Raw genomic sequence first — 18998 nt, 5'->3', positions numbered from 1 at the left:
CCCAACCACTTGGAGAAAGGGACAAGTGAACTGTCATCTTATGTGTTTGGGTCTTCAAAAGATAACTGCCAAATAGATCTGTCTCTCAACTCAAAGAAAAAAGAAAAATTGCCTTTAAAAAACAAAATAAAGTGAAACCTCGAATTTCAGAAAATTTCCAAAAGTATTGGCCTTCCAACAAAACTAAATGCATTTGTATAAACATACCGAGCATCGCATCAGGGAAAAAAAAAAATAATCTATTTCTGATTCAGGGGGTTTAGGCACCACTTTTTAAAATTAATTCTCACGGGCTTATGTGAAGGAAAAAAAACACATCTGGAAGTAAGCAGCCTATGCAACATACAGTAATTGCCAAAGGCAATTCAAACTTCCTTAACCTTCTGGGGGCACAGGCCTCACCAGCTGCATGACTCAAAAATAACTAACAGTTTTCTTCACATTTCAAGAGCAATCCCACCTTTCCCTGATGGGCCATAACCCAAAATTTCATCCAAAGATATATGAAACACATACACAATTGGATTTGAGTGCATGGAAGGCATAGATTTACTTTAAATCAAATGGTATCTAAGTCTTTCCATCTAAGCAAAGGAAAAAAGGGGGAGAGGAAAGGGCTACAGACCTACCTGCATGAGAATGCACCTCAAAGCAGGATATTAAGAGTAAGCAGACAACCTACAAGGAATGGAAAAAGGGACTGATCAGCAAAGGGAGCTGGCACTTAGCGGTCAGGCTGCAGGCATTTAATGAAAACTGCCAGGAGGCCAAGAAAATGGGAACTCACAAACAAAAGGTTTCTCAACAAGAAATAAAGACCAAGGAATGAAGAACTGGTGTCAATAAGGGGTAGAAATTTGGAGGACAGACCAAATATTAAATCAGCTTTTTGCATCATTTTTCCTGTAATAATAATGCTGCATAAGAGGACAGAGACAGAGTACCTCACAGGAACAAGGACAAAGCACTGGAAATTACCACATCCATTATGAAAATGAAATGAGGCTGCTTAAAAATTTTCATCCAAGAATACTGAAAAAAATGGGTTATATATCAAAATTGCAAACTCAGGCATGAGGATTCTCAATGAATTTTCTGGGGTGACAGCCTAGGGTTGGAGAAGAAATGTAGAACCTGTGTTCAAAGAAGCCTGAACTTGGCACTCTTCAGCATAACAACTGTGCTAAGGGGAAAGAGCAACCCAGAGTAACCAATGATTGGAACATAGAAAGCAGAATGTAAGTGCAACCTGGATCTTTCTGAGTGTAGATCATATTGTACTTGCTTATCTTTCTGTGATACAATTTCCTGGTTAATGGTAACACCTAAGTATCACATCTCATGGCAAATTACTCAGATGGAAAAAAATTACTCGTGGTGCTGTTCCTCAAGGGTCTACTTTGTTTATAATTTCCATTTTGTACCTTGGTAAAAAAAAAAAAAAAAAACAAAAAACCACTAGGTTTTGGTTTGCTGTCAACACAAGCATTTAAATTACGGGTAACGTGGTAGAGAACTGAAGTATCATACAGGAAAAAGAGCAAGAACTTTTAGACTTAAGTGACTGAAATGGAATGAAGAATAACAAACTAAGCATGGTAAGAAGGTGCCTCAAGTCAGGCCTCTGAAACAATCAAGGCAGAGACTGGGCTTACCTGTTCACTATTGAATGGAAATAAGCCACCAGTGAAAATAAGGAATTTCTATTTATAGACAGCATCTTATTAGGAGCAATGAAGTATGTTAATATACCTTTGTATTGAAGGCAACAATGATAGTTTTGCTGTTATCATACGAACATTCACATGTAACACTCCGCTACCAAAGGGTTCTAACACGGGGGTGATCCTCTCTCTTGCCTGCCATCCACTCTGCAACGCCAGCAGCATGTCGCCATTCCAAGGCTGCAGCACTCTATACTAAAAATCTCTGCTGTATACCACCGAGTAATGTTTTCCCCACTTGTGGTACCTGAAGGGACGTACTCTTACGCACCCTTACAGAATCAGGCACTGTAATGACTGCTGCAATTGTGAAGCACTGGACTTCACGCACCAGTGATCCTTTCCTGTCCTGGGACCCAAGAAGAAAGTTGGTGGCTTTGGGAAAAGAAGTGCTAAAAGTGACTACTGTACTTCACCCTTGAAATAATGTATTAATCAACTTCCACGAACCCAAGTACAAGTTGCACTTCCCTATTAGACCTGTAAAACCATGCAATGGTGAGTAAAAGGTGTTAGAAGTCTTTAATACTTACAAAGCTTATTACCTGTCCCATTAGAAACAAAAAACGCAAGTCTGTACATGCCTGTGAATTTGAATTGTGATACTATTATCAGTTTAAGACTGTAATGGACAGGAAATACATGTTTAAATCACTAAGAGCTTGATGGAAAAGATCTCCTTCAGATCTGTTCTGGGAAGTCTCAGGAGGACTTAAATAGATTTTAAGATGGTTAAAACAAATTAAATAGCCTATTATATATTACATTACATTTACTGTCCTACCACACAGCTCACATTTCATAGCCTATAAAAATTAAATTTTCTAGCACAAATTGGCACTTATGATAGACTTGTGCCATCCTCAAACAAGGAAGTTTGACAGTAACTGAAAACCGGTATCATTAGATTTAAGGACAAAGAAAGGGGGAGGCAAACTGAATCACATTTACATTTTGACACTACTGTATGCAGATCTTTTACTGTATTGTTAGTGAGAGAGTTTCTGTTCTGTTCTGTTTCTCAAGCCTAAGAGACCTGAAGATGTTTTTTTTCTTTTGTATTTTTCCCATGTAGCCTAATATTTGCTCAATATTTTAACAAAGAAGAGGAACTGGAAGAGATGTTGTGATACTGCAGCAACTATTTTACAAATAATCTGTTTTTAAGTAAGGTCCTGAGTATGAGTTCAAACCCATAAAATAAATCTATTAAAAAAAAGTACCTCTATCCCAGCTGATCAAACTTTAATCTATTACTTTTAAGGCAATACTCATGGCTGCTCTTCACATAAATATCCTAGCTGGAAAGAATAGGGCAAAAGATTTTTCTGGGGCAGGATTGTCTTGTGAATAAACATAGCCATGTAACCCAATTCTCAGTTCCACCTACTTCAACCATAAACTGTATTGTCTCTTCTCCAAAACACCAAAGCAGCAAACAAAACCCAAGTGAAAGATACATACTTCTGAACACACCCAAACAGAATCTTTTTTTTTTCTCAGCCTTGCTAAATGTCACATGCAAATTCAGTACCAAGCCCTATTTATTTCGTACCATCATTCACAGGCAAAGGTGAGAGAAGTGGCTCTCTAAATCAAATCAGTAATTTTAGTTCAGCTAAAACCAGCTGAAAACAGACAACAAGCATGAGGGTCTCATTAAGTCAAACTCTTCCAAAGGTCAGTGGTACCCCATCTTTTACCACAATTAAACTTCAATTAACAAAACTGGCAGCCTTCTGTATTTTACGGGTCCAGCAGTCTGTGCTTTCCTCAACATCAGCCCATCAGCACTGAAGCACCACCGAACAGATCCAGAGTGCTTATTAGGTTGTGCTCTGTATTTCCCCTCAGTGCAGGTTTGGAATTCCATTTTCTTCCATAATTTGATGGTCTCAATGAGAACACTCAGAACAAATCAGATGATAAAAATACCAGAAATTAACATGCATGAGAAAAGTGGAAAAGGTGGGTGGAAGGGCAAGAGGGGTAGGGGAGGGAACAAATTGTTTATGCACAAAGGTAACTCAAGGCCATGAAACCATCAGGTTTGCTGGGTTTTTTGTTTGGTTTTAGATTTTGTTTGTTTAAGGGTTTGGTTGGTTTTTTGTTGGTTTTTTTTTCCTGTAAGACAACAACTTATCCTTTTGTTTTGTTCTAGTGTACTCTGCCTAGCACTTTACTGCCCCACCGCAAGGTACTATTGCTATGCAAATAAATAATAGATGTGAAATTAATATATAAATATTATTCTATGGCTTTACTAATTGATATCCCAAATTTTTTATAAAGGAGTCAAAATGAAGTGTGAAGAGATAGAATAGTACATTGCATGAAAAATTCTGCTTACACCTTACAGAAAAGTCTCTTATTTAGGCAGTGATGTATTTTTGCTTTTGTGTTTCCTTTGAGGAGCAGCTGCTTTCCTTTTTCTAGGTGCTCCTGGGTGGTACGAACATAAACAAATGTGACATGAATAAAGCATGAGACCTGTTATGTTTCTCTTGTTTATGTCTTGCCATCTTCACTGCTGCACATTGTCTACAATTCACTATGCACTAATATCAGTGTATAGAAAGGGGAAAAAAGCCCTCCAGAAAAACTCTGTGCATAAAAATAAAGAGATAAATGATTTGAACTCAAGATGCTGGCCAGCTAGAGATGGCTACTTAAGTGCCTGTTTTGATTAAGTACAACAAACCAGTAATCACTTAAAACTAAGGCAAACAAAATAAGCATACTAAAGAGAGATTAAGGATAGCTCAGGAAGCCACAGAGACAGGGCCAGTCCTGGCTATAAATTATAGGACAGCTTTTTCCTTTCTTCTTCTTCAAAGGAAAAACTTCAGATGAACACAATGGACTGGTCTCTGACAAACGCAGATTAGTAGCTCCTAACCCATTACTACACTGGTATCTAAATAACCCAAGCAAAGACCTAGCTGTTGTGACTGTTAATATCAATTGTTTCCAACCAAGTCAAAACAGGCACATCTTTCTTTCCTTTTCTTGAGGTTAGTGAGGTTCTTCTCCCCGCCCCCCCCCCCCCCCCTCCTCTCCAAGAAGTACCTAAATGCATAACAAAAGCAATAGGCCCAGGTTAGACTTTCATCTTTCAGTGGAAGTATTATGCTATATCAAGCCAAGTTATGCTCAATCTTAATACTGGAAGATATCAAAGAACCCTCTTCCCTGAAGGTAACCTCTGCCTCTATAACAAAAAAAAAAAACAAAAAACAAAACAAAAAAAACCCCAACAAAAAAAGCAGCTACAAATTTGAGTAGGGTGAGGGAAAGGAAAAGACTCAAAGCAAGAACTTAAGTTTGGAACAACACCTATGGCAGTGGAGCCACCGTATTTGTTTTTCGAAGGAATACTAATGGATGGGATTGTCTTAACTGAAAGTCCTATTAAAAAAATACAAAGCGTTCTACCACGCCACTGGAAGTTACTACAAATTGCAACAGTAATTACAGAGAAGGGACTAACTAAACATTCACAGCAAATAGGCCCACTATAATAGAGGCGCATCCTTCTCAAATATGGACTATGGATCCAAATGACCTTTTCTAGCAGCAGTAGCTTCTCTTGCTCCTCCTCACTTGCCCAGACTGTTTGTGCTGAGCAGTGTCTTTGCAGTCACCTAGCAAACTAGCTAATTCACCAGCTGAAAAGGGTAGGCAGGAGCTACTACTATAATGATGTGGTTACTGAGAAAATGATATGTACCAACTACTAACAGCTTCTAACTAACATTATCACCAAAAAAGATGACATTTGACTTCAAACTCTACCAGCAATGTCCTGATTTTCAAAAAGCTGAGAGAACTACAAGCCTTATCTTAATCAGTGGAAGATACTGCTGTTCAGTGTTTCAAATCAGCACCAAGTAGACAAGTAAGGCTTGCAATTATACCCCAAACCCCTCACTCTGTCATTACGAACTACATACCTTTAGCTACACCAATAAGTAGTCTTAGTTCATAAAGCTCTCAAACATCAAATAATTACCAACTGGAGTCTACTTGCAGTTGCTTGGTATCAAAGCCTTCCACAAAGAATGACAATTTAATGCTGATTTGGACAACACTAAGGTGTAAACAGGTCTTTATTTTAAATACTACTGCAATAAAATTAAGATAACTGAAATACAGGTATCAAACTCTGTGTGTGTGACATGAACCACAGGAAAGTTAATCTCACATAACACCTCCAGTTCTACACATTCTCTTTAAAGGCTTTTTCCATTTAGATCTAGTGTCAGTAAATGACGCATTTTATTTTGCCTCAGTTTATTTAATAGACTACCTGAGTAAAAACAAGGATGTCGATAAGTAGCACTTTAACATTCTCACAACAGTAAGTATAAAAGAAAATTGTATTTGGCCAGCAAGGTCAAAATGGAAATCAATACATTATAAAATTCCTCTATTGCACAGCACTAACAATCTGTGTTTGTTCACTTTCTAAGACTGAATGACTTTGTTCTCCAATCTTCCCTGAACACTCAAGTACTACTAGTAAATTGCATTTGCTTAATGCACAAGTAAAATTAACTACCCGTTAATATACCTAATCACTGCACATAAGTTACAGAGAGCTTAGGGAACAAAAAAAACCCAATCAAACAAGGGAACCAAAGAGACAAAAGTACATTCATAGATAACTATTTATAAAGACTTCAGAGTTTAAGGGGAAAACAAGTTAACTTTTAGCACCCAACCCTAAAAACTACAAAAACTAAGCTTCAAGAGCTAACTTTTTCTGTCACAAATGTTAATTTGGTGCAACAGAAAAGAATCTTGACAACTTCAAATTATTAAGAGGTTTTACATGAAAAAAATTAGTAGCCGATTATTTTAGTTAACAGATAATTTTCTTCTGAGAACTAAATAGCTGAATATGTTCTATCAACTAACATCTACTGAATTTCATGATCAAGTTTGCAACCATGCGCTGCCATAGCGGATATACACTCTTAACTTTTACCAGCCTTGTTACAGTGGTGATAGCTACAATGAACTGTGCTGTTGACCACTGGTTTGTTTTTTTTTTTTGCCTTTAAAACAACGGTGGTAAAGGCAGTAAGCATGGACATAATCTTCTTGAAAAGCTGATTTTGCTTGTATGGCTTACTTTGCCTTTGCTTAGGACCCTCCTGAATTAAGTCAGTGCAGCAAAACAAAGTTAGAGACCTTTGGCAGTACAGCAGACTGAAATCAGTAAAGCATTTCTACTGTAAACTGGCATTTGCAAAGCAGTTACTACTGCCATTTCCTTTTTCACACATTTACAAACCGATGAAAAATTTCAGAGAAAAAAAGACCTTGAGTTTAATATCTGTTCAAAGCTGAGGTTCTTTGAAAGCCTGACTAAACACTATTGAACAGATTGTCTGTATTAAAGAAGTTTTCATAATACAAAAACACAAACACCATTTGTATATGAAACACATCTTTCTCAGCACACATCCAACTTTCCATCTCTGTGGTTTAGTCTCAGCCCTGTCAATACACATCTGTCTTCACCCATGTGAACAGCTATTGGAAAATGTTTATGAGAGAGGCCCTGAGCATCTTAAAACTCTAAGTACAGTTTTACGTTCAGAACCAGTTCTAAAACAAAGACACTTAGAAATATTTTAAAGAACATCTGTTCTGAAGCTTCAGAAGTGAACTTCATATATATCACACGTGTCCTGAACCAGGCAATCAGTAAAGTCGTATCTTTACTATCAGAATCATCATCAGAAGAATTCAGTGCTGGCAGACGAGTTACAAACCAACTTTTAATGGAATTCCTTTACTTACGAAGCTAGTCTGATATTAGCCTCTGTATGACCACTCAAGTTCAGGTTAATTTCTTGAAATACGTTAACTGTCAATAAGCGATGCTTTTTTTAAGAACAGTCAAAGGGAAAAGACTTACTAGAAGTCCCACATTCTTCCTCGCACAATGTAAAGACAGGCTAATACACGCGTTGTGCAAGAAGGAGAATCCACCTCATGACAGCCCCAAGGTATGTTACTCAGAACATGACTGTTCCCAGCCATAACATGGAAAACCCCTTGTATCAAATTCCAAAGAAGAGGCTTTGCTGTGCTCTCAGTAGAAGATTCAGCATGTTGAGGGAACTTCCAAAAGGAGGGGACTGACACCTTAAAAAAAAGTTACAGTAACTTGTGTGAATTTTATTTTAATGTAGCTTTTTCTTATGTAGGATAAAGTTGAAAAATGCTAAAGATTCCGTTTCAGGGTGGTTTTTTTTACGCACAAAAGCAAACACCTCCTCCCCCATATCTTAACATAGATCCAAGCCTTCTCTTACAATTAACACAACAGTGACTGCATTCATTTTCAGCAGTACTGAAAACAGCTGTACAGCAAATCAGCTGGACAAGCAATGAAGTATCACACTTTCTCAGTTATGAAGATTATAGAGATGCAACCAAGAATTTGAGGGGCAGGAAAAGATTTGCCATAGCTATGAATCAATCTGTAGAGCTTTAGAGCCCACACAGGTAATACGTAAAATTAAAGCAACTAGGAATGTTCATTTTTTAGATACATTTCTGTAACTTACACCTTCAAGCACTCAGAACAAGAATACAATGCACAACTACATACCTACAAAATTAAATTCCTGCTAGTCTGCTTTACTACATCCTAGATTCAACCCCACAGGAGTAAGACTGAACAAAAGCAGCTAAAGATGGTCCACTTTTCCTTCCTCTCCTCTGCTATGCAGTCAATAAACTCACATAAAACAAACACCACAAATGGAATAATTACTGAATTCAAACACAAATGTGGCCACTTCCAGAATTATTTTTTTCTGTGGTATATAACTGTGTCACTATGAGTCCTCTCCATAAATCTCAAACAATCACAACATGAAAAAACAAGTAATTCTATTTGACCTTCATTATTTGGGTCTCTGTGCCAGGTTTAATCAGTTCTCACATGCACAATCCACTTTTTAAAAACAGACTGTAGAAATACATTTTTCAAACTAAAAGGAACAGAATGCATTGTTTTGATGCTACAGCCTGAAGCCCTTTAACTGAGTTTTATCAAAGTATACTCTATCACTGATCAAAGCAGCAATGACAACTTAATGTTCTTTAAAGTTATATATTGAAGCATAAACTTCCCACTTTTGCCTTGTGGCCTCCGGCTCAGCATGTCATTGGGAGTATATTCAAAGGTCAAGAGACTTTCTTTCAGAAGCCCTCCATTCCCAAGTGGCAGTTCTAATGACTGCAGGAATGGAGAGTAGAGCAGGGTAGATAATTCCATCAGGGCTCTGTTGTCATATACCCTAGAAACTTCAGGTTGTAATTTCTTCTGTCAGATGTTTGAAAGATTACTTTGTACATTACTGTATGAACTATTTGTATGTGGTAGCAGCATTTCCATGTTACCCTATTACTGATTTTATTGTCATCTAAAGACCTTTTCTCACTCTAGTACTGAAATCAGTACTTCATTATAAATTCCTTTCAATTAATTATTTTGCATATCCCATGTGACTGGCTGACTTTTCAAAGCAAAGTTGTGAAGATACTTGGACATGCAAAACTTTTTAAAAATCTGTATTTTAACAATTTACTGAGAAATATCAAATTGAGTTTACTAGAAAAACATTATGCAATTTTATGTTTAATGAACTGTTGAAATGAGTTCTGCTTAAGACCCCCTATTTAATAAAAAGGCATAAGAACAAGCGACGTAACTACCATGCTTCCACAGTTACATGTACTATCTCCAACCACTCCATAGAATGCTTGTCACAATTACTTAAAGGACTCTAAAAAAATTTTCAAAATTCCTGTCCACCCCCTCTCCCACACAAAAGGAAAACCTCTGGAGAAACAACACTTACAGTGACTTGAGAAATCAAGGACTGCTGAAGAGAAGCATGAGCCAGTATTCAAGAGGCAGTACCAAATCTCATAATAGAGAATCCAGTTAAATCTGCTCCCATACTCTCAGGAATGCACAAATCATCCAAATACCTCACCATTAGAAGCAGCACTCAAACTCCTTTATATTGGCACAACTCCTTCATCTCCTACCTAAAAGCCCTTGAGGGGGACAGCTACCAGGGGAAAAGCCCATGGCCCAGAGCTTAGAAAATATGTGTTCCTGCAAAGATTTTACATTTCACGAGTACTGCAAAGCCAGAAGCACAACAAGCTTGAGAGAACCACTGGTAATAAATAATTAGGTTGGCTCTTCTCTGCTCCATCCTTATTTTACCTATACTTCACCAGGTTTCTTACTAACTCCTTTTCAGAGAAGGAAAGGAACAGTGCAGAGGCTGGGGGTGTAATTATGGGGCTGGTGGAGCCAGATGCTGCAAGTTTGGTGCATAGTATCTTTCACAAGGATACCACATGGACTAGTAAGGAACAAACAGCAACATTGGCCCATTCTCCGAAAGTAGTATCAAAGCACTGAAAAGAGGCATCTGGATGCTTAGAGGAAATAAAAGACTGAAAATAAATAACTGGGCAACAGCAGATCACCGGCAGCCTTGCACTGACATAGTCTTACCCTCTAAAATCAAATCCATTAATATAATAAAGAAGTATTTTAGTGATCAGAACTCACGTGGTGTCATTCCAAGAGGTGTCTCTTTCCAGACACGTGATGCCACCATAACTTTCACTAAGATTCTGTGGCCAGTAAGAATTGCCACATAAAAAGGGAACCTTTACAGGTCAGTCTCTGCCCAGATCACATGAAGAACTCAAATTAAATTAACATGGTCTGAAACACTGATGCACAGCACTCAGCTTTCGGACACTTTTGGATCTGTTCTTGAGCTCAGTAATTACATGAGCACACTGTGTTTTAAATACAGTCAAAACTCAAGCAGGCAGTTTCTTCCAAGTTAAGGCATCACGAAACCTAAAGTATGGACTTAAGAAAAAGTGTCATTGATCCAAAATCATTATCTTTCTGAAATACGTAAGAAGAAAAAACCTGGAATCAGTAGTTATGTTACAACTTCGAGCGACTTTTCAATATTGTAAGAACTAACATTAGAAAACTCAAAAGCTTGGTCATTTGCCTTTTGCTACAACAGGATTTTAGCTTTCAATTTATTGACATGAAACCTCAATGCCAGTTTCAGTTTGCCCCTGATCACTTTTCTAGATACGTAATCACCACAGAAGCTGTTTTAAGATCCGTGTTTTCTAAATCTGCAGGTACTTGGAAATATGATGCACTGAGCTGTATCATGATTTCTTAACTAAAACCATGCTCATTAAAACAGCTTAATTTCCAAATATTTTTCCAGTGATTGCACTAAATTAGAATAGCAAATTTGAAGATGGAATTTTCTAGTCCAATAAGCCTAGTACACAAAGCAATATTTGAATACATAATTTAAATGTTACAATGAAAGACATTGATGGCTTCTTCCAACTGTTTCCTATTAGTTTTCAGATTAATGAATTACAACACATACATACTTAGCACATGCATTTTTGAAAACCTGCTGTGCAACACCATAATGAGGAATACCACAAACCATTGTTGAAAGAGATAGTTTTGTTGGGTTTTTTTGTTTCTTAACGTCATTTCTGCTACAGTTACGGGAAATATTTCAGTTCCAGTACACCCAATAGAAGCATATCTGCAAGAAGTGTTGGGACAAAAGCATACATTAGAAAAACATTTTAAGCTTAAAAAATAGCTCTAGGATTTTTCTGACTATATGTTTATATGGTTTTTGCTACCAGCATCCAGTGACATTACAAATCTTCTGTGGTATACTAGAAAGTTGTATGATATGAACAAAGAGGCTTTTAAAAGCCCCTCGATGGGGGAGGGGGGGAAACAACCCACAACACAACTGTAAGAACAGGCAAGCAGACAAACACAGAATAGTGTGCAGCTCTCTATACACAGGTGACTCAGTCTGACACACTATACAGGTGAGAGTATAAAGGAAAAACTTCTGCTAGTGAAAATTTCCAGGAATTTAATGGATTTTTTTTTTATTCTTTGTCTTCACTTCCCTCCACCTAAGTTTAAAGCTCTCAGAAGCACTAGTAGACCTCCTGACAATTTAACCCAAACCAAATGTTTGAGCAAGGCAGACTGTTATAAAATCTCACACAACCAACATCCTTTAATTAAATAGGTACCACTGTGCTCGGACATTCGTGAAAGCTAATCTGTAAGGATACCACTGGTACAATATACTACCTGTGCTTGGGTCACCTCCCATTAGGTCACAAAGTCCAATGACAATCAGTAACCATCCACATTGCCATTTTCTTCCTAGCTCTGAATAAATGACTGCTATAATTTCAAAGTCCTTACTCCTTATTGAAATTTACGTAAGATCAAAACATGTAAAATATCTTTTCCTCCTGGAAATGCAAAGAATGTCTTCAAGATACTATCAGGTATTATCATTGTGCTTCTACATTACTACAGCATAATTACCAAAGCCTTACTAATCCTGATGTGAAAAACACAATGCAGTTAACAGGCATCGATTTAAGGGGAAGGGGGGGAAGACAAAAATATTATTGTTGTTGAACCTAAGAGCTAACATAATCCTGAGGACACTGACTCAGTTTTACACAGTAGACTGAATCTAGAAATGAATTATAAAACAGAGCATGTATTTTTCAGATCTGTGCAAAGAAACCTATTTTTAATAATCAGACACCAACCTACCTCAAGGAAAACAATGTATCATGATAATAATTAAAAGATATTTTTATTTAGGAGTCCATGCTCCTTTAAATAGTCACATACTCATAAAGTACAAAGCTCATGTAACCTAGTCAATGTTTTTCTCAAATCCCCACAAGTCGATTTACTTAAAAACACCACACTCCTGGATGGGTGCCTGGTGTACCAAACCTGTCCTGTCGTGCATATTTTTATACATGTTACTAAGTTAGGAAAGCAGAGTGGACTAAGGTTATGCCAACTCTGAAAAAAGAACAGGGTCTGCGTCAGTTTGTGCCTCTACTTTTAAAGTCACACTCATTACTACAAAAACTGAACCTAAGTATCAAAGCAATCTACTCTAATCAGAGACGGTAATAAAAGCAAAAGGGAAATACTTGGGGGGGGGGGGGGGGGGGAAGAGACAAATTTATATCCCACCCCACCCCCCCTTGAAGGCTCTAAATGCAAATACGGTAAACAAGTTTAAAAAATTACTTTGGACTACATATTTTAATGCCAGAACAGAATAACTGGCATGCTGTACCTACGATCAGTGGAAATCTACTGTGAAAAGGAGGTTAAGTAAGAAGTTGTGTTTATATGCCTTTAATTAAGACTTACTGAAATACCTTATATTAAGCTCTATTCAGAATCACTACGTTGAGTATTCAAGAAGTCTTTACCAGTGAAATACCAGTATGAATAGTAAATACAGATATTGTACTTTATAACAACTTTAAAAAAGTGAGAGAAATGAATATGCAGTTTTCATGTCTTAAGGTTTCTCTTGCCCCCAATTTGCAAAGCAAATCCCTAAGCAAAAGGCTTGGCAACAATCAGTTAACGTTTGGAGGATTACTTTATAAATAGACAAAGCAGTAATCAACAATTATAGTTTGATGTCTAGTTTTAATAACGACTGAACCCTTCTTGTCACTACCATTGAAGTTACCTACACAAGGGGAAAAAAAATTAATATTTATCTGTAAGCTATATTTTTCAAAATTCCTCTGCATGACCTCTTCGAGTCTTCCAGAAGTACAAGTTGTTTCAATTACAAAATCTCACTGACCTTACCACTATTAATTTCCTATTAACTTAGAGGGTTATTTATTAAGGAGAGATAATTATTAATTTCCTAATAATGGGTGGAAAGACTCAATCCTCCCCAATATTAAATATGATCAACCTCAAAAAGGTGTGGTCTTAACAAATGGAATGGGAACACCCAAGTTCTATTTCTGGCTAACACTGACTCCTGCTGTGGCCTGGAGCAAATCACTTCTGTTAAAAACACTTTTTTCCATTCTGTAAAATGAGGGAGGATAACACTCCCTTATCAGCTTCACAGGATCTTTCTCAAGTGCTTTGAAGATGAAGTTTTATAAGCCTACAAATGTATTTTAATGAGGCTTAAACTGACTATATTTCTAAAACAATTTGCCTTAGAAAGGCAAAAGATTTGAACAGAAATGAAAGGAAGAGTATATGTGCTATTAACCTCCCTGAATATTGTTGCAGTTTGTACTTTAAAAAACACCAAAGGCAGATGAATAAATTTTCCTTCGGATTCTACCTAAATGAAGCAAAACAGCAACAAGTGGATGCAATATGCAGAAGTCTCAAGAGACAACACAGAAATGTCAATTTGAAATGGAAGCCACACATTTCCTCATGTGGGGAAGAACAGGCATTTGCTAACCCTGCCTTTGACTCTTGCAGAGATCTATATCCCCCTTCAGCAACAGCAGCCGCTGGTGCTCCCTGCACTTTCACTTTACGGATTGAAGAAATAGCACTGCAGAGTTTACATGAAGTTTGGTATTACTTAATGGCATTTTGCTTTTTTTTGGGGGGGTTGGCCTGATCAACATACTCAACTTTTGGTTTTTAAAGTTCCTGTTAAACAAACACAAAGGGAAAGTTGGTCTAGGCCATGTAAAGACAACTGCCGATTTTTATTTTTTCCCTCCTCCCTTTCTTAAAGGGAACTTTGCCAAAAGATGGGCTGGGATCATAAACCATACCCTATTCTTTGTTCAGTTACTTAGCTTTTGCTCCTGACTTGGCAAAACATTAACCTTTTCATTTTAGTAAATCTATAATTAACTCCAACATGTGCTGAGTAAACATAACCTCATTTTTAATTAAATCTTAGAACAAGATAATACAACTTGCCATTTCTAAGGAGAAGTATCTCCTAAGTAATGTGCAATAAAAAAATCTAATCCTTGTCAGATGTGAAACTGAAGTCCAACTTTGAGTACAACCCACCCTCTTTCAAGTCATCTGTTGTCCAAACATGCATTCACCAACTACAAGACCAAAATGTAAACCTGAAGAGCCATCACTTCACAAAAAAAGTTTCCAAGGCTGAAGTGAACTCAAATATAAATGGCAGCAAGCAAAACTGAGAGATGACCTTGGCTTTGGGATGCTGTAAATATAATTTTACAGTACAGCTCACTGTGGGTTTTTTTTTCCCCTCAAATAATGCAGTAATTCTTACAGAAAGAAAAAACAGGAGTTGAATTATCATATGCATTACAAACATCAGAAACAAAGGGGAACTTTCAAATTATTCAATCATAAGCGAGAAGATTAGAAAATTTACTTCTGACAGCACATTTGTATAGAACTAATTCTACAGTTCTAAATTAAAATTAGCTCAATTCTTTGAATAAAAAGAAATCTCTACAAAAAAGGTAAGTTACTATGAAAACAATCTCAAAACTAAGTCAAGCTTATACATAAATATAATAACATGAAATAATAACCACCTTTTTTCATGCTGCAACTCTTTAAGATTTTTTCAAACAAGATCCATGATTACATATTTCCAGATGGCCAAATCACAATTTAGATTACTGGTGCTACAGTTAAATAACAGAAAATTTTGTGTTCAAAAACTACATATACCAGAGCCAAATAAAAGAACCAAGAAATTGTTAGACAGAAGCTACAAGATTTTCATTTTGCAGAACAAAAAAATGCTGCGCAATTCAACAACGGAAAGTACTCCATGAACTTTTTAATATTAAATCTCATCTTCTTACCTATCTGCAATCCTTCTGATCAGCTCTCCTCTCAGAGTCTCTTAGTGATTCTGATTACAATAGAACCTAGATACTGATGACTGCATTAGCAGAAGCAGGTCCAATTATTAACCTTACCCAAAGTATATTCAAAACATGACTTCAAGAGTTTCAAAGCATTTTCTTCCAGCCATTTTATATTATATTTCCATTTCAACATGGTTATTCTGACCAAATTTTTCCCTTTACTTCTCATCAGGTTTAGCTTAGGGACCTTTCAAAAAATCCTCACAAAAATTTAATGATGCATGATGGAAGTCCCATTGTTTCAGTGGCAGTGCACAATTAAACCAAGTGCCTTGAGGCCGAAGTACATGATCTTATCCATGAGTGACACGGATTTGTTAGTGTTTGCTTAGCACAAAGGTAGGATTATTATTTGCACTACAAGAGTGCCACAGCATAGAATGTGCTTTCTGATCTCCAAGGAACACAATTTCCATGCTTCACCCAATGCCCTTTTTCCCCCTCATCAGTCCTGTATTGCCCAATTTCTTCAGCAAACTAAGGCTTACATAATCATGCTGTATGCATATATTTTCATCACTCTCCCCAACCTCCTCCCTTAGAAGTAACTTTATAAAACTAGTTGGACAATCATGACCAAACCTGAAAAAAGAAGTGAGGCCTTCATTACTAAACTCTCACAAGTTTTATGAAAATTTATACCTGGAGACTGAAATCTTGCTCATCACATTGAAGGTAAACCACACCACGGGCTCAACCTCTATTAGAGCCTGAAAAATGTCTACGATCAGACTGAAGACATAAATCTTTATAGTCCTTCATTATGCATATCATTTCAGTTGTTTTAAAATTAGAGTTACGCTAGGCATATCTTAAATACTAAAAATGAATATTAAGAGCACATTTGTGGAACAAAACCATTAAAAATGGATAATGAATCAACATATACTATTAATTGAACTGTTCCTTTCAGTTCTTATTCGCGAGGAAAACACAACAGAGAAAAATTCTTAAAATATAAAATGCAATAGAAAAGCATGGGTGTTCAGGCTCTTAATGGCAAACATTTACCACCTCACTGTTCAGCAGTTTTAAGGGAGATAATTTTTTTAACAATTAAGGATACTACTAAGATGATCCTCCTAGATATCCATTGTAGTTTCAACAAAAACTGAGGGTACTTAGAACACCAGACACTGGGAAAAGAGACACAAGAGGAATGACAGCAACAACTCTGAAGTAAGCTTTTTATGCGATGACATCATTATGCTGCAAGTTGGCCTATGTAGTTATACAAGGTGAATACTGATCAGCCTTCCTTAACTGGGTCCTCTGCTGTGATAAACCGTTCACTGCCATTTGTGTGATAAGTGCAGAACTAAGTCTGGAAGAAAATGATGGCCACAAGTTTTGAAAAGTTACTTCTGTAAATGACCATCACTTATAGCTGAAAGCTATTTTTTAATGCAGATGTTTAAATTCTGCACAAGCTGCACTAGTAGGAGCTAAATTATATCTTAAATGGTTACTCATTATAAAGAGTAATTAAGTGCTGTCTTTCCTTAACAATGCATTACAATGCAGTATCTGCTGTAAAGACAGCAGTTAACACACAGTAAAATGATGTACTGCAGTAAAATCACGTCCCATGCTAGTTTATTTGATTAACTTTCCTAGGTTTTCTGACAGAATGATACTTAACACTACTATGAAGATTCTGTTACCAATATAATTAAGGATAAAAAAATGCATCAAAACTTACTATTTTGCTCTATTTTTTCAGCTGTTGAATGTAAGTGTTCTTTTCAGAAGATTTTGTTATAAAATCACCTTTGAAATCTTCGCAATTTTACAAAGAATAAACTATGAAAATATGCTTGGAAGCCCTATTCAGGAAGTGTTGTGTTTCGGAAAACTCTCAGTGCAGCAGATTAACTCTCCAGTGGGCAAACTCTCCAGTGGGCAAACTCTCCAGTGGGCAAACTCTCCAGTGGGCAAACTCTCCAGTGGGCAAACTCTCCAGTGGGCAAACTCTCCAGTGGGCAAACTCTCCAGTGGGCAAACTCTCCAGTGGGCAAACTCTCCAGTGGGCAAACTCTCCAGTGGGCAAACTCTCCAGTATAAGTGAACGACTAATCTTGCTCAGACTGGTAACACTCAAGCTGTATGACATCCAGTCATGTTGATAGCGACAGCATTTGAAAGACAGGATTAGTAAAGACAGCAGTAATGGCATATATATAAACTGACGGTACACTACCAGCAAGAAAAGCAAAACCAGTCACCACTGGATTCTCCGATTCAAAAGTAGGCAATAGTAGTATTATTACTAAGCATGCGAAATTTCCATGCACACAAAACTAAAACGCACTTAGCAACAATGATCCATACCAAATTTTGTGAGCTTCAGGAGAAGTTAAATGCAGCGTGCCTATGCAGCTGATACCAGTTCCTAATCAAATGTGGTAGACTCGAAATCAACTCTTCAGTAATGTAAATTATCCTTTTGAAAGTCTTTTTTGGAACCTTTTTAAGTTATGTGTGAAGTTTTGCAGAAAATGTGTCACTTTTTCTTTGAACAAGTCTTTCTTTCATGGTACAGCACCATAAGGTAAATTATCTTTCAGGAACATAAAGCACTCCAATCACCCCTTCCTTTTGAATGTAGGACATCTGAGAATTGATGGAAATTTTATTGGCCTTGGGTCATAATGTTTAACAGGTTTATCTAATTTCATTCCAGAGCATTTACATAGTCATATAAATTTTCTTCTTTCTAATCATAACCATCCTTTGACATGTTCTTAAGCTTATTATACCTAGAAAAGTACAAGGAAAGGACAGCTAGATTTCTGTACCCAAAACTTCAAGGAGCAATTGCAATACATTTCTTGAGAATAATACGAACTTACAAACATACAAAGGTCACATTGAGAAGTTAGTTAAAACTAGGGCCAAAAGATAATCCTGTTAAGTTAGACAAGTTTTTTTAAAAGCTGGCTTTGGATTTTTATCATCTCTGCAGATCAGAAAATGCAAATATGCCAGAGAAAGATTAAAAAATAATATAATTTTAAAATATTTTAAAATCACCATCACCTTATCTGGAAAGATATAAGGGCAATGGAAGAAGTTATGTCTGCTTATCAAAGTATTTAAATAGCAAAAAAAATTTATTCAAAATCTGCCTATGGCCAACTTTTTCTGGCCTTGTATCACATTTAATTTGAAGAAATTTTGCTTTTTTATAATAAACTAGCAAGACTAACATTTGTTATTTACTGTCATAGTAAAATATAACTGCCATAGGCAAACCTACTAGACATGTGTCTTCATAGAAAATACAAGAACGGTGCTGTTGGGCAAATAGAAAGAAAGGAAGGCCTGGAATCCTTTATAGTCCGGAAAACTGGGAGAAATATCATGTCATTTTATCGTAATGACAGTTGTCACTGGCATTTTGGTTCTTCTCAAGGCAGTTCAATATTTTCTTGATACAACGACAAA

At 36.7% G+C, this 18998-nt stretch overlaps 1 protein-coding gene across 3 annotated transcripts in view; it reads right to left on the bottom strand.

Annotated features, from left to right (window-relative positions):
* LRRC28 (leucine rich repeat containing 28) overlaps positions 1-18998 on the bottom strand; it is a 54469-nt gene that overhangs the window by 24130 nt on the left and 11341 nt on the right. The window lies entirely within an intron of this gene.

Source organism: Falco biarmicus, chromosome 7, assembly GCF_023638135.1.
Source record: "Falco biarmicus isolate bFalBia1 chromosome 7, bFalBia1.pri, whole genome shotgun sequence".
Taxonomy (NCBI): domain Eukaryota; kingdom Metazoa; phylum Chordata; class Aves; order Falconiformes; family Falconidae; genus Falco; species Falco biarmicus.
The sequence above is the reverse complement of the archived record's forward strand: the minus strand, read 5'-3'. Positions and strand labels throughout refer to the sequence as shown.